Here is a 13,549-nt window from a genome sequence, read left to right on the forward strand (position 1 = left end):
CTCCAAATCATTTCAACATCATTGAAATCATTTCTAATCAACCCATAATCATCCAAAATCAACCCAAAATGATCCCAAATCAACCTATAACATGTCAAATATCTCAAATCAATCATATTTATCCAACTCTAGGCATTTTTCATGTCCCTTGATGCCTTGGAAATCTATCAAAACCTATAAAACCTATCAAATCTAACCTTTAGCACTATCATGCCCCTTAACACTAGGTCAAATTTTCATTTTCATCATCCAATCATTGAGATTGTCAAGTCCCTTAGTGTTGGATCATGACCCTATCTAATCAAATTAATAATGTTGACAATGTTTGTTGATGTTATTTTAATCAATCTTATCAATCAATTTTGATCTTGTTGCATTTGCAAGGTCGATTAAATGTCACATGTTCTCAATCCATGTCATATGTCCTTGGTATGTTATCAATCTTAATCAATCAATCAATTTAATCATGGCCTTGATCTACCCATCATCATCCTCGTTGATTTGCATAGTCATAACATTTCATCTCACACTTATCTAATCAAATTGGCCAATCATTTAATAATTTTCTCTATAGGACTAGATAACCCATAATTTAATACTATATCATTTCAATGCTTTGTGTCTTACATTACTAATTATTCTTGCTAACTACCATTCTCAATAAATTGATATTTATTAATTAATTAATTCATCTTCACAACCTATGGAAATTCTCAATTTCCTAAGTCCTATTTTCCACTCCTAATTTCCATTTTACTAATTTCTATTTGTGTGAAATAATGAATTTTTATTTCAAATATTCCACATAATCTTGACACACGAACATGACACATCATAGATATTCTCCCTACAATTGGCTAAAATATGTCATATTTGATATATTTTATTCCTTACATGTGCCTATAATAAGTATCCATCATCATAGATTCTTGGCTACAAGTGGCTTTGAGATGTCATATGCAGGTCATAGATTCTTCTCAACTTTTAGCCATGTTGACTTCCATGTATCATAGACTCCTACATTTGGCATCTTGGGTCATATTTGTCATAGATATTCTAAGGAACATTATGCCAAGTTTCACAATCGAGTTGACAAGTGTCTAATCTCTCATTCATGTCTCATCTCTTGTGTGTTAGCTATTAATTGACCCACATTGCTCTCTTTTTTTATCTCTTAGAAAATATCTTATAATTAATTAGGCTTGAAATCACACTTCAAGTACTCTTAATAACATCATCACATCATTCTCATTTTATTTCAATTGTATAGGCACTATAGGCAATTGGAAATACATCAAATGGAGAAGAAATAAGGACATGGGAACTATGATTGAAGAGGGAAATTTAATTTTTTTGATATCCTTTATGCTTTAATTAGTTATCATGGTAGATTAGAAGGGTTTAGTGTATTTTTATTGAGTTTTGTGATTGCTCATAGTATGCTAGGTTCTAATCTATTTTCTAGTCCTACAATTGGTGAACCAGACATGAAGACCATGCTTACTAACTTGGGTTTCTTTGTTTTGTGCTTGTAGGTGAAAGGAGGGGGCTCACTTGAAGGAGTTTAATGCTAATCTTCTCTTTCTTATAACATCTAGTCTAATTAGGAGGTCTAGTAACAAGTTTATGTCTTTCATTTATGTATTTAGAGAGCTATTTTAGGGGCCTAGGAGTTAGTATAACCTCTATCTATTGTTCGTACCTAAGAAATTGCACTCAAAAACCACCAACTACACATTTTGGGCTCCAATTATACCAGGGGCACACTTTGCATTGTCTTAGTGCACTTGATAGGATAGTTTTTAGTTTTGCATGTCCTAGGTATTATTTTTCCTTCATTTCACCCCAATTTGCACCTAGTCTCCCAATTGTGTACCAAAAATATCAACTACACTCTAACTAGCTTGAACTACACTAAGGTCATAGTTAGCACTACTAAAGTGCACTTGGGGACCTCCTGAGTCTTTTTATCATTTTGGGGCATAGTCTGCACTATTAGGGTGCAATTGGTTCACAAAGAAGTCACATTTCAATCATAATCTACATCTAGGGCTTTAATTTCTTTCTAAGACCTAGATTCGATGTTTTTGTGTTATTGATGATCTATTTCAGCATGTGGTGATCATTGGGAGAAGACATATTAATTGAAAACTACTAATTCTTTGTTGTAGGATGTTGTCAAAGACCCATGTGCTTGCTCAAACTTTGTGTGTGTCTTTCTTAGATTAGATAAAACTTCATTTGGTGCTTTAAAATGATTTTTTTTTTCTAGTATCTATGCATTATTTAGAACCCTAGGAGTTGCATGGATGTATCCTCTCCCATTTCCATTCATGGATCTTGGGTGTAAGAGAATTCCATGCAATTTCTTTATAGAGGTTTGCCTTGGAAGCAAGACTCATCACTTGGTGTGTCCCAGGGATTGACCTTGAAGCGGTAATGGGCCAAAGCCAGGTCAACACTCCATCCACTATAACAAAATCAATATGGTTAATGCTGTGTCAATGGTATTGTTGATTGATAGCTCTCCTCTAGTACCCTTGTGGTATGCTAAACCTTAGTTCTTGGGGCTAGGAGACCTTTGAAAGTTTATCATTCACTTTTTGAATAGAGTACCCAAACTAAACACATTGTCTTAGATGCTAAAATCATTTCTATGTACTAGATTAGATGTTCTCCCATGCCCGTGAAGACATCCCCAATTGTCACAATCCTTAGTAGAGGAAAAAGTCCCTTGGGAAGTGATGACCCTTGGGAAGAAAATCTTGGTAGCCCTAAGAAGTGAGTGCATTGTAAGCAGGAGCCTATGGTACCAAGATCCTAGATTGTCTTCTTTGGATAAGTGTGACCAAACTTTGGTTCAAGTGGGAATTCAGTGGATATAGTCTTAAAGCCTAGGTTGTAATGTATATTTTTAGTTTAATAAAAACTATTATTATTTATTGTGTCTTTTGTGTGTGAATACCAATAATCAAGATAAAGCCAAATTTTAAAACTCACATCAAAACACATCTTGAACCTTGGACACTTTCAAACATTACAACATTGTCAAAACATTGCAAACTTTTGTTCAAACACTTGAGACTTGGAAAATGTGGAGACTTGTAACCTTAGGAGTGATTGACATGATTTAGATTCCATCCTTACATAACACACCATTTCATTTGTCATCTTTTGAGCCTCATACTTGTATCCTCTAGGCCTCATAGAGCATCCCTTATCTTTAATATTACATCCATTAGGCTTCATTTTTCATATCGTAATCTTCAACTTTCTAGCCCTTAATCAACATCTTGCATCTCCCAAATTGCATTCTTGCATGCCCTAGTCCTCATTTTTCATGTTTTAGTCCTCATTTCCAATTCCCTAACCACAAATTTTAATCTTTATTCTAATCATAGCACTATCCCTTGTCAACTAGCTTTTTGGAAGTCCACAAGTCCAAAATCACTCTAGTTTCAAATTACTTTATCAACTACACTCTAAAACTACCAACTAAACTCTAACTAGCCCCAAATACATCAAGGGCATAGTTGGCTTTGTCTAAGTGCACTTGGTTTCTAGAGAAACTAGTTTGGACTTCTAGATAGCATTTTGGGACCCTAGAATCTACACCAGATGCTTGTATAGGTCCCTCATTCTAAGCATGTCTCAAACTTCATTATGCATATCCTAACCCTCATTGTGCACATATTAGGCTTAGTTTAACATGTCCTAACCTTCATTTTTCATCTCCATTATGATCATAACACCATCCCCAACCAACTAGCTCTTTTTCATAACAATCTGATAGTCACCTAGTTCAGGATTGACAAACTTTCTACCTAGCTTACCAACTATGCTATAAAACTACCAACTATGCTCAAACTATCCCTAAATGAACCCTAAGCATAGTTGGTACTATAAAAGTGCACTTGGTGCTGTCATAGTGCACTTGGTTTCCAAAATAGCCATTTTGGAACTCTAGACTACATTTTGGGACCCTAGAACTGCATCAAAAAGTTTGTATAGGTCCTCACTTTGAACACAACCCTGAACATCATCTTGTTCCCTAAAAATCATTTTTAATCATAGGACCCTTATATCTTGCATATCCAATCCACATATTACTCATTTTGACTCTCCCTAAACCTCATTTTGGACCTAAAACCCCTTTTAACTTAGTCAAAAATCAAGACAAAGTATGAGTCCTAGAGTATCTCTTAATGTTGATGGATGATGGATCTTTACCATAGTCTTTTTTCATATTTTTTGTCATTTTTTTGGGTCAAAGACTATCTATGTCTTGATCTATTTGACCTTGTCATTTTTATCAACTTGATCTTTTCAATCTTTGTCTCTTTTGGTCAAGATACAAAGTCCATCTTCACAAGGTTGTACACTTAGATTAAAACTTTCCAAAGATTTCTCCTTAGTTCAAAACCTTACATACACCATTGTTATATCATTTTCACATCTTGAGTCTCCCTAAACATCATTTTGATTAACCCCAGTTGCATAACTACTTCATCTTGCATAGTCCAAAACCATAGCATCTCTCCTTAATATCAATATACCATTAAAAAAATCAACAATCAAATTGTCCAAATACTTTGTCAATCCCATCAATTTTTCTTGATCCCACATCCCTATATTTCATATCATAAAGATCATTATCAACCTTGTATACATCAATCTTTAACCTAATTTCCAAGTCTAAAGTCCAACACTAATTTTCATTTTGCATACCTTGAGTCATTTTCATACCCCTTAGCCACACTCCAAAATGTCACTCACATTTGCATCATTCCCTTAGGAAATTTTCATCTTGCATATCATAACCCTAGGTCACTTTTCATTTCCTTAGGTTGCATCACACTCCAAAACCCCTAAAAGTTCAAAAAATATTCATATTGTGCATACCCACTTCTAGATTATCAAATTTTGGCCTATCTTACCAACTACATACCTTCAAAGCCCCAAGTACACCAAGGGTCAACTTGGTATTGTTAGAGTGTAGTTGGTAGTTTAGTTGTGGACTTGGGATGTAGAGAGTCTATTTAGGGTTTCCCCATTTCATTTTCATCCTTAGGTATCATACCAACACTTACAGGGATACAACCACCTCAGAGACTAGAAGACTTATACTAACCCTTGTTTTCCAAAGTAAAAACACAACCCAAAGCAACACCTAAAACATGTCCAAGGTAGAAGAAGACTAAAAAAGCCAGCAAACACTTGACACAAATCAAACTAAAGCTTTACAACCTTTGCTCATGGACCCATTAAGCATGTATCTGCAAAAACCCAACCATCAAGAAATGACACAACCAAACCTCAATGAAATGTGTACCATGAAGTTCCCAATAAAAAATTTCCCTACACACATGGTTCAATAAAGTCCTAATTTTGAACCCATATTCATACCAATACCACCCAGATGTGGAAGTGTACCTACAACTCTCGAGGCTAAACAAACAAACTCCTTTGAATTCAGAAAACCTAACACAAGCACCTTCAATACTCTAAACATACAAGGTAGTTTGCACCTAAGTGATGATTCTGACATAGATTATGGCATCACCGATGAAGAAATGGCTAGGGATTGTCAACACAAAATGTTATGAAATAATCTTAAACTCCTGGCGGCCTAATAAATTGTTAAATTTAATCTAAACTTGGAAGGGCCTAAGTATAAAAATCAAGATGACCCCATATTTGAACATATCCAAACTATGATTAATTTAGACTTGGATAAGGGAAAACAACCTTTGGTGTTTTCAAACATGAATATGACACCTATGAGATCTCACTAAGAATCCACCATCTAGATTCTCCAAAGTACTTTTGAACACATTAATGTCAACCCTTTGTTCAAAAAAACTCCATCAATCAATGGAAAAAAGACTCTTCCTAAGTATCCCAAAAGGACACTAAGAATTGACCTCAATCAAATAATTCAACAACAAGAGGTTCCTTATGAGGCTTGTCCCATAGGGATGCCAAACATACCTCCTTTGGAGGGAAACCAACAAAGTATACCTTTTTTACTAATTTTACCAACTACCATGACATCAAATACTATGGATCCCCCTATGAGTACACCATTTCAAATTTCAATGTTTATAGCAAAAAACCCTATTGACACACAAAGGAATAGTCTTATCAACATTTCACCAATTCTCCAAAGGAACATGTGACATTGCCAAATCAATATGATGTCCCAAGGTGAAACATCTAACACACAAATGTATCAAAACAAAAACCCTAACTTAATGTTCACCTCCAAAGGGCATCATCAACTTCCAAGAAAACAACAACCTCAAGTTTTGCAAGGACTCAACATCCCTAATACACAACCTAATCAAAATCCACCTAACACACATACAACATATCAACATCCACAACAACAAAAACCTCAAGTGGTACAAGGGCCTAATGTCCCTAACATGCAACCCAATCTAAATCCACTTGACTTATACACAATGTACCAACAATAATTCCAACAACAATAAGATATGTTTGCTAGACAACAAGAGCAACTAAGACAATAGTTGGAATATTAAAAATTCTTAGAACAATAAATTTCCATCAATAATACTTATTGAAACAACAATATGTGCCACAATTAACTCAAAAAATACCCCCACAATAATAGTCACATACATGGCCTTACAATCAACCAACAGAGGTATCTCAACCACAACCACAAAAAATGACCCAACAACAACCATAGAAAGTGATGCAAAAATAACCCACAGTACAACAATCACAATCAATACCACAACAAGGAACTTTTTTTCTTTGAGGTACCAACATACCTCCACCTTCTATTGAAACATCACCAGAGTCTTTAGATACAAAAATTTCAGAACCAAGTAAGCATAGTTCTCATCATAACAAGAAATCTCCTCGGAGACATAAAAGACTTGAAGAGAATAGTACCACTCAACACCCCAATTAGGATTTTTTACACCAATTTAAGAAACTATCCAAAAAAGTCAAGGCATTGGGAATCCAAAAGAAACAATTTCTATACATAGAAAGGGATTTATGTCCTAATCCCTTTGACACAAGTTTGTATATGCCTCTATTCCCCAAACATTTTGAGGCACCAAGATTGAAAAAATATCGAGGAAAAGGAAACCCAGTTGATCACATAAGAGAATTCTATACCTCTTGTACCAATCTCAATGATGAGCACACATATCTTATGAGACTATTGCCTCACTCTCTCAGTGGGTTGAGACTTGAATGGTACTCCAACTACCTGGTAACATCAAATCTTGGTCAAAATTAATAGAAAAATTCATATCATACTTCACCTTCAACATAACAAACAAGGTGACATTATTTGATTTATACTCAATGAAACAAAAGACAAGAGAACCATTCATAACATCCTTATTGCATTGGAGAAACCTTGTCAGTCAATGCTCACTAGATATTCCTAAAGAACAACAAGTCAATTTGTGCACTAAAAACCTAGTCCCAAATTTAATGTACAAAATCAAGACCAAAAGTCCATGCACCATTTCTAAGTTAATGAAAAAGGGATCCAACATTGAAGATTCTCTCATTTGTAAAGGCATTGTAAAAAAATACAGGGAAAATATCAATAAAAACTCATCTAATGACATGTGAAGTTTTTTGTCAAGAATAAGAATGTAATCAATGATGGTATTGTGTATGCATGAATAATTAGCATAGTACAACCTCAATTGACCCTTAAAGGTTTGAATCCTAAATACTTACATACTCCTAATCAAACACCACCTCAACAATAGAAAATAGAGACTGCCTCACAAGATAGAGCATGGAGACAACCCCAAAAATAAGGACAAAAAACTTACACCCTTGGGGATACCACTCAAGACTACACTTCAACAATTACTTAGCAATAACTTCTTATATTTACCCCCGGTCAAGGATGAGCCACCAAATAAATCAACTTAGTGGGATAACAACAAATTCTATGATTACCACTATACTAAAGGACACAAGACTAAATCATGTTTTCAATTCAAGCATGAAATCGAGGACCATATCAATGATGGTTTGATTACTATTGACCCTTCACTGCTAGCATCCAACTTTGATCATACTATTTTTAAGGACCCTTTCAATAATCATGACAAAGGGAAAGCCTCTAGTTCAAACTCAAACTCACAAGCTATTGTGAATTACATATGCACTAGATATGACTACACCATTAATTAATTCAATGAGTCTGACTCCCATGTATCCACATTCACCTTAAAGGTCAAAGATCATTGTTGTGCTATCACTACACATCGTACCAAGATCACCCTACCTAGGGTTCCTAGACCTACCGCCCCTATTAGAACTACACCCCCTAGTAGATCTAATGTTCCTACTTCATCTAATTATAGCCTTGTTGAACAACTTGGAAACACCCTCATACAACTATCCGTCATGGACTTTCTGCATACATCCCCCAAACATAAGAAGATCTTGTATCAAGCCCTCAAAGAGTCAGTAGTCCTTCATAACATTGACGTTTCCTAGTACTAGGCCATGATTGGGAACCTATATGCATCACAACATATTAGATTTTCATCTTGGGATGTTCCTAAAGATAGACGTAACCACAATGACTCCCTTTATCTTGAGGTCTTGATCTACAATGCCAAAGTTAGAGATGTCTTGATAGATGGTAGAGTAGGACTAAATATTTGTACCTTAAAAGTGGTCAAGGGTCTAAGTTACTCTAAAGAAGATTTGGATCCCTCTCATAGAATCACAATAAAGGCCTATGTTAATGATGGAAACTCTCCAAGTGTGTTATCATATTACCTATAAGAGTTGGTCTGGATACTTACAATACACTATTCTAGGTCCTAGATATCCAAATGAATTGCTACATGATAGTGGGATGCCCTTGGATCCATGCGATGAAGGTGGTGCCTTCTACATATCACTAGTGCTTAAAATTTTCCTATAACAATGTAGAGGTTACCATTCTCAATGATCTAGACCCCTTCCAATTCTATGCTAGTCTTAGAGGAACTGCATTGTGCCAAGTCCTAGTAAAAACCAAAGCACAATTCCTCCAAGTATGTTAATCTTACCAAACTCACAACCACATTCAAAGGGATGCTCAAAATTAAAGATCAAGGTTGTAGTGAGTACTCCATGTCACAAGCTTTTCACATTGGGAAACTACCCCTTTCTTCCATGTCATATGGAAAACCTCAACTTATGCAAATAAGATCTAAATTCATGTTATAGAAGAAGACTCCATTAACTTTCACTAGTGAAGGTGACCTACATGAAGAACATGTTTACAAGAACACCTCTACATGGATTGAAAAAGTTAAGGATGAACAAGAATCTAGTCTCATATCACCAAAAAATTATGGGCCTAGATTTACCATCATGTAGAAGAAGGGATATTAGGAACATAGTGTCTTGGGACTTAAAAGACAAGGCATTAATGAACCTATTATTGTAGCAGGTTGGTCTCGTAGCTTGGGAGTTGGATTCAAGACATTTGTCTTGGGCCTTGTTAATATTGAGTCAACCTCATCTAAGAATGTGAATGCTTTGATTGATGAAAAGGCATTTGATAATGCCCAACTTGAAACCAAAAAAATTGAACCTGACATTGATGATCCTGATAGTTCCTATGGCCTTGATCACATATTTGATCTTGATTAATTACCCATACAAGATAAGCACATCTAGAATCTTGCGACAAAATATGATGAGACCCAAGTCCTCTTGCCTCTAAAGATGGAGCCCATGATCCTTATTATAGTGATACCCATATCTTTGCCTTTGACAAAAGTCTATTTAACACTGATGATGGCATATCCCTAGTTTACCTTGAACTTATTGATTGGCACCAACAAGGACCACGAACATTTGATCAGTTTGAAAAGGATGATGCCATTGAAAAATTCTTGGAGTTCCATGAAGATATACCATGAGGAGACCAAAAATTAGGTTTCTTTGTTGACTTAAATATTATGGCATACTTTGGGGAGTCAACTCCATCTTCCAATTGCAAAATTGGAAAAATAGCAAAAAATGGTAAAGTAAGTCTCTTGGTGAAAACCAAAAGGTGCCATTCGACCATGAAAAAGTAAAACCAAAGTATGTATCCAAGGGTGAAAACCTCTCTAAGGTGCCCAAGGATGGAAGATTAGACATACCCCCACTAAAGGAAATGTCAACCTTTCTTGTTGAAATGACAAAAGAGATAAATCTGGGAACATCGAACAACCCTAAGAAATGGCCTCTTTATCGAAAGAAGAAAATGATGAGTTTTTTAGATTCTTTCTAGAGAGGTAGATCACCTTTTCCTGGTCCTATGTAGACATGCCAAGATTAGACCCTAAAGTAGTCCTTCATCACTTTCCATTAAAACTAGAAGTGAAACTAGTAAAGAAAAAGTTGAGAAAGATGCATCCCCAAATAGCTCTCCTTGTCAAAGAAGAATTGAATGAACTACTGGATGTAGGCTTTATAAGACCCATTGACTATGCAAAATGCATATCCAATTTTGTACTAATAATAAAACACTTTAGGGGCATCCAAATATGCACATATTTTTGTGACCTCAACAAAGAATTTCCTAAAGATGACTTCCCATTGCCAAACATAGACATTAGACATGACAACTAGATATGAGATGTTATCACTGATGGATGACTTCTTAGGATACAACCAGATCTAAATAGCTCCTAAAGATCAACACAAAACAAATTTTACGTGCTCTTGGGGAATTTATTGCTGGAATATCGTGCCTTTTGGCCTTAAAAATGCTAGAGAAACATATCAAAGAGAAATGACTACTATCTTCCACGACTTCATGCACATCTTAATGGAAGACTATGTAGATGAATTACATTGCAAATCCCCTAGAAGAAGTGATCATTTGGGCATCTTAGAAAAAATCTTCAAGAAAATGGAAAGCTATAAAATTTGTTTGAATCCTAAAAAGTGTGTATTTGGAGTTGTTTCTAGAAATCTCCTAGGGTATATTGTTTCTCAACAAGGCATCAAGGTTGACCCTGAAAAAGTGAAAGCAATAATGTAAATGCCTCCTCTAATAAATCTGATAACATTATGAATTCTATAAGGGAAATTACAGTCTATCTGCAAATTCATTGCACAACTAGTAGATAAATGTCACTTCTTTCAACATCTATTACATAAGGGAGTATCCTTTCAATGGAACAACCAATTTGATGAGTCTTTTTAATAGCTTAAAAACTATCTTCTGAACCTGCCAATTCTAATGGCTTCCATTCTAGGAAAACCATTTATTTTGTACATCTCAGCTACAAAAACAACATTAGGAACTCTCTTAGCACAAATTGAAGAACAAGGGAGAGATTGAGCCATTTATTACATCAATAGAACACTTGTAGGATATAAATTGATCTATTAACTCATTAAACAAGGAAGCTTTTCTATTGTCTTTACAACCCAAAAGCTAAGACATTACATGGTACATTAGAAAATAATGCTTGTCTCTAAGTTTGACCCATTAAAATACCTCCTAAGTAAAGTTTCTCTCATAGGGTGCTTATCCAAAATGGGTTATGATCCTTAGTGAACTAAACATAGAATATTTGGACAAAAAGGTAATCAAAGGGAAAGTGATAGTTGATTAGTTAGCACAAGAACCCATGATAGATGATCATCCTATGTTGATAGATTTTCTAGATGAAGCCATATTTAACATGGGTATAACTAATGAATGGAAGCTATAACTTGATGGCTCACATGCAAGAAATGGTTTAGGAGCTAGGATCATTTTTGTTACACCTCAAGGAGACATAATCCTCAGGTCATATCAGATAGAATTTAGCTTTATAAACAACATAGTAGAATATGAGGCAATGATAATTGGATTAAAGATATCCATCTAGTGGAACATACAACATTTGCAAGTATTTGGTGATTCCTAGTTAGTCATCCAAAATGTCAAGGATGACTATGAAACCAAAGATGATAAGTTAATGCCTTATAAATAGATGACAAATTTTCTCAAATCTAGAATTTTGTTACTATCTCTTTTCATCATCTCCCAAGAATACAAAACAAGAAAGATGATGCTTTGGATACTATCACTTCTATGATTGACTTACCTCAAAATGTGGAACTTTGTGAGTTCCTTGTAGAGAAACTTTTTCTCTTGGCATTTGAGCTCTCTCAATTTGAACTCATGTGTGAACTTTTTGTCCCAATTCCCCCTAGTATCAAGACATTTATGACTATTTACATGCCCAAATACTAACCCCAACTTATCTAAGAATGAATTTCAAACCTTTATCTAACAAGTCGCTAGATATGTCATCATCGGTGATACCATTTACAAGAGATCCTTTGACTAAAACCTTCTTAGATGCCTTGACTCTCAAGAAGTTGAAACTACTTCCATGAGGTACATAAAGGTATATGTGGAGGCCATTTCAATGGATTGACTCTAGTAAAGAAACTAGTAAGAGCTAGATATTATTGGCCCACCATGGAACAAGATGCATATATTTTTTTCCAAAATATCTCATAAGTGCCAAATACATAGTAATCTGATCCATGCACTAGCACAAGAACTTTAGCTAGTTATATCTCCATGGTCCTTTTATTATGACCATTTGATCTCATCGGAGCTATTTATCCTCCTTCCTCTGATGGCCATAAGTTCATCATTACAACAAATAAATACTTTACCAAGTGGGTTGAAATCATCTCTCTAACTTTCAGTATTGAAAAATAGATTTCAAGATTCATCCTAAACTATATCATATGCCGCTATGGAGTCCCTTTGGCTAATTTTTCTGATCATGGTAGCTCATTTCAAAAAAAGGATGTTGATAAGCTCTATGAGAAATATAACATCTACCATGGATATTTCAGTATTTACCATCCATAGGGCAACGATCAAGCAAAAGCATCTAATAAGACCATTGACAAGATCCTCCAAAAGACTATTAATGACTTTGGCCAAGATTTGCACTTGCAACTAAATCTAGCTCTATGGTTCTATAGAACAAGTGTGTGTACTCCCATTGGCACAACAATATATTCTCTAGTCTATGGTACTAAGGTGATACTTCTTATTGAGATTGAAATTTCATCATTGAGAGTATCCTTACAAACTATTGTTGATGATGAAAACTACATAATATCTAGACTGCATGAACTTGAAATGCTAGATGAGAGGAGGGAAGCTACCTTGATGCATCTACAAGGTTACCAAAAACAACTCAAGAGGAGCTATAAAAAGAAAGTCCAAGTCTATCATTTTGAGGTCAGTAACTTGGTCTTGAAAATGAACTACAAGACTCAACAATATAGAGAGAAACTAGACAAATTTGAATCAAATTGGGAAGGACCCTATGTAGTCAATGTGGCATTTGGGTATGGTGTATATTAGCTTGCAATACTAGAGGGTGAACTAGTGCCCATGTCCATCAATAACATGAATCTTCACAAGTACTATACTTGATCCTTAAAAAAATAGCAAAAAAATGGCAAAAAGTGTTGAAAAATTAGAAAAAAAAAGGCAAAAAGTTCTGAAAAAATATTTTAAAAA

Source organism: Cupressus sempervirens, chromosome 1, assembly GCF_028749045.1.
Source record: "Cupressus sempervirens isolate cs-2001-9-10 chromosome 1, ASM2874904v1, whole genome shotgun sequence".
Taxonomy (NCBI): Eukaryota; Viridiplantae; Streptophyta; class Pinopsida; order Cupressales; family Cupressaceae; genus Cupressus; species Cupressus sempervirens.